Raw genomic sequence first — 3,134 nt, forward strand, 5'->3', positions numbered from 1 at the left:
CCCATTTGTAGGTTGAGGTTGGTCTCCCCAATTGTGGCCCTTTGAGACTTATCAAATGCTTTCACATTCATACTTCCTGCTCGTATCTCGTACAGGCCTTTACCTAATCTTTTCAGAGTAGTTAGTGGACATATGTTGAGACTCGAACCCCCATTTATCAGGACTCTGGCAATGAACTTGTCCTCAAACTGCACTATGATATGCAGTGCCCTGTTGTGACTTAGTCCTTCTGGTGGCAGCTCGTCTTCATGAAAAGTGATCTTGTGGCCTTCCAACACTTGCCCTACCATGTTGGCCATTTCTCCGCTGGTGATGTTGTTGGGTACATAGGCTTCATTCAACACCTTCATCAGGGCGTTCCTATGTGCCTCGGAGTTTTGCAGCAGTGATAAAATGGATATTTGAGCAGGGGTTTTGTTCAGATGATCGACCACAAAATATTCTCTTGCCTGCACCTTTCTCCAAAGGTCATTTGGGCCAGTCTCAATGACAGGCGGTTTAGATGACGCTTCTTTGCTCATTCCTCCCAAATGCTCGGGTGTATAAATCCTACCAGTTCTGGTCATGCCTTTGCGCTGCACCTGTTTCTTCCATTTTTGCCTTTCCTTTCCTTTTTGCTTCCGCAACATAATCCCATGGTATAGCATTAGACTTATAAGATGGCGTAGGTGCTACCATCACGGTGAAGGGAATTGTTACTTCAACCTCAAACAGAGTTGGTGCAATTATCTCAACTTTAATTGGTGCCTGAGTTTGTACCATGATAGGTGTGAGAGTGAATGGAGATGTTTCAGGATTATCCCCTTCTTGAATGAGTCCAATTGACCCCTCTGAGTCCCATTCTTCATCGGTCTCTATCATGTTTACCCCTCCACCCTTGTGATCCGGGAGAGGATTGTTACGGACATTGGATGTAGCCTTCTTTGCCTGTATGACTTTGGTGTCAATTAATGTCTGAATCTTATCCTTCAAAGTACGACACTCATCAATAGTATGACCTTTCATGCCCGAGTGATAAGCACATGTCTTATTTGGGTTAATCCATTGGGAGGAGATTTCCATAGCAACAGTGGGAATGTGAGTGATATAACCGGCAGCCTTCAGTCTCTCGTACAGTTGGTCTATGGGTTCAGCAATTGGGGTGTATTGTCTGGGTAGTCTACGGTCAAAATTTGGTCTAGGTTTTTGGTAGTTTTGGCGGGCTGGTGGTGAGTGGTAGTATGCTGGTTGGGTGTTATAGGTATGGTAAATGGCGGTAGGTTGTTGGTATCTAGGAGGTGAAGGCTGATATGTAGGTGGAGGTGTTTGGTATGTAAGAGGAGACTTTGGACCTTGGGCTACCATCACTGCACCTACTTCTTTCTTCTTGGAGATACCTCCTGACTGTAAGGCTTTATTTGTGGCTTGGAGTGCTTCAAAATTTGTCACCATTCTGCTTTTTATCCCTTCTTCTATTCTTTCTCCCAATTTGATGATGTCAGAAAATTTATGGTTTTCAATAACCATCAGTCTTTCATAGTATTGCGGGTCTTGAGCTCTGACCAAGAACTTATTCATCTGTTCTTCTTCCAGTGCTGGCATTACTTTTGCAGCTTCAGACCTCCACCGAGTAGCATACTTGCGGAAAGTTTCCGTTGGCTTCTTCTTGAGATTCTGAATGTAGAAAACGCCTGGTGCATTTTCTGTGTTAAACCTAAATCATCCATGAAATCTGACGCCATGCTCACCCAATTAACCCACTTCTTTGGATTCTGACTGATGTACCAAGATAGAGCATCTCCAGTGTGGCTTCTCATGAATAGCTTCATGCAGATTCTTTCATCCTTGCCAACTCCTACAAGCTTGTCACAATACGTTCTCAAGTGCACCTTCGGATCACCAGTCCCGTCGAACATTTCGAACTTAGGAGGTTTAGAACCTTCTAGCAGTTCTACATCTGGTTGAATACACAAATCTTCATAATTCAAACCCTCAATGCATTTGCCCCCTTAGACACTTTAAACTCTACCAGTAAGTTTCTTGAGTTCTTCCGCCATGTTCTTGATGAGCAGGTCCTTCTCGGCAGATTCGGGTATGTATAGGGTCTATTGTGGGGTATGGGGTAAAGTTTTCACATATATGGGATTGCTTTAGTGGACTCCGAGAATCTGGGCATAATGGTGGTCATTGGTTGAGTTTTGCGGGTCAGGAGTAGGCTGTGGTGTATTCTGAGAGGTGTGGTATGTGGTTATTTATGGGTATTGAGTTGGGTGGTGATGGTGTTGTTGAGGAGTAGGTACCGGTGGAGGGTTGTGGTTCTGAGAAGGTGTGGCGTATTGTTGTAGTGCGGGAGGATCTTGCGGATTTTGTGTGTTTTGGGGAGGTACCGGGTTTTGGGCGTTTGTGTTTTGTTGGTTAAGGTCGGGGACGTTTAGGGTAAGGGAAAGGTTTGCCAAGTTTTGGACCTGCTCAAGTTCCCCTTGTATCTCCAAAATTTTATGTTCCACACGCAGGACCAATTCATTATATGCTGGAGCATTCCGACCGTCCAAGGTTTCAATGTTCTCTGCATTGTCCTTTCTGATACCGCTTAAATCGTCCATTTTTTCTTTCCCTTTGCTTATGCCTTTAATATCACTTGGTGGAGGACCTATGGATCTAGTGTGATATGCGTATGATGCCAATATGCACGAACCAACCTTTGGGGAATGGGAATAAACAAAAGAAAAGAAAAACAAAAAGGTAACCAAGTCAGTAAGGGATATTGAAAGAATGCTTGCAATATTGAACATGCTTTGCAAAATCATGTAACAGACTCGCGTCCTAATTTGGGAGGACCTCATTGTTCCCGAGGTAGGCCTAAGTGACACATAAACTTGGAGAAAATTGATGCCAATAATTGTGTCATGTCATTAATGCGAAAATGAATCAGATCCATACTAAAACGACAATAATAAGAAACTTACTAATGGCATTTGCCTTATTACTATCGAAATCTAAAACTAAGCTAAAAAGTAGTAAATAACATCATTTCCTAATCTAGTTGGCCCCAGAGGGACCTTCTCCGTGCTTGGCCTTCTTGGATCCATCAATCAAGTTCCCCAGGTTGCGCATGTCCAATAGTAGGTAAGCCCTTGCTAGATGCCCTCCCTCAT

The sequence above is a fragment of the Nicotiana tabacum genome, chromosome 4 (genome assembly GCF_000715075.1).
Source record: "Nicotiana tabacum cultivar K326 chromosome 4, ASM71507v2, whole genome shotgun sequence".
NCBI classification, from domain to species: domain Eukaryota; kingdom Viridiplantae; phylum Streptophyta; class Magnoliopsida; order Solanales; family Solanaceae; genus Nicotiana; species Nicotiana tabacum.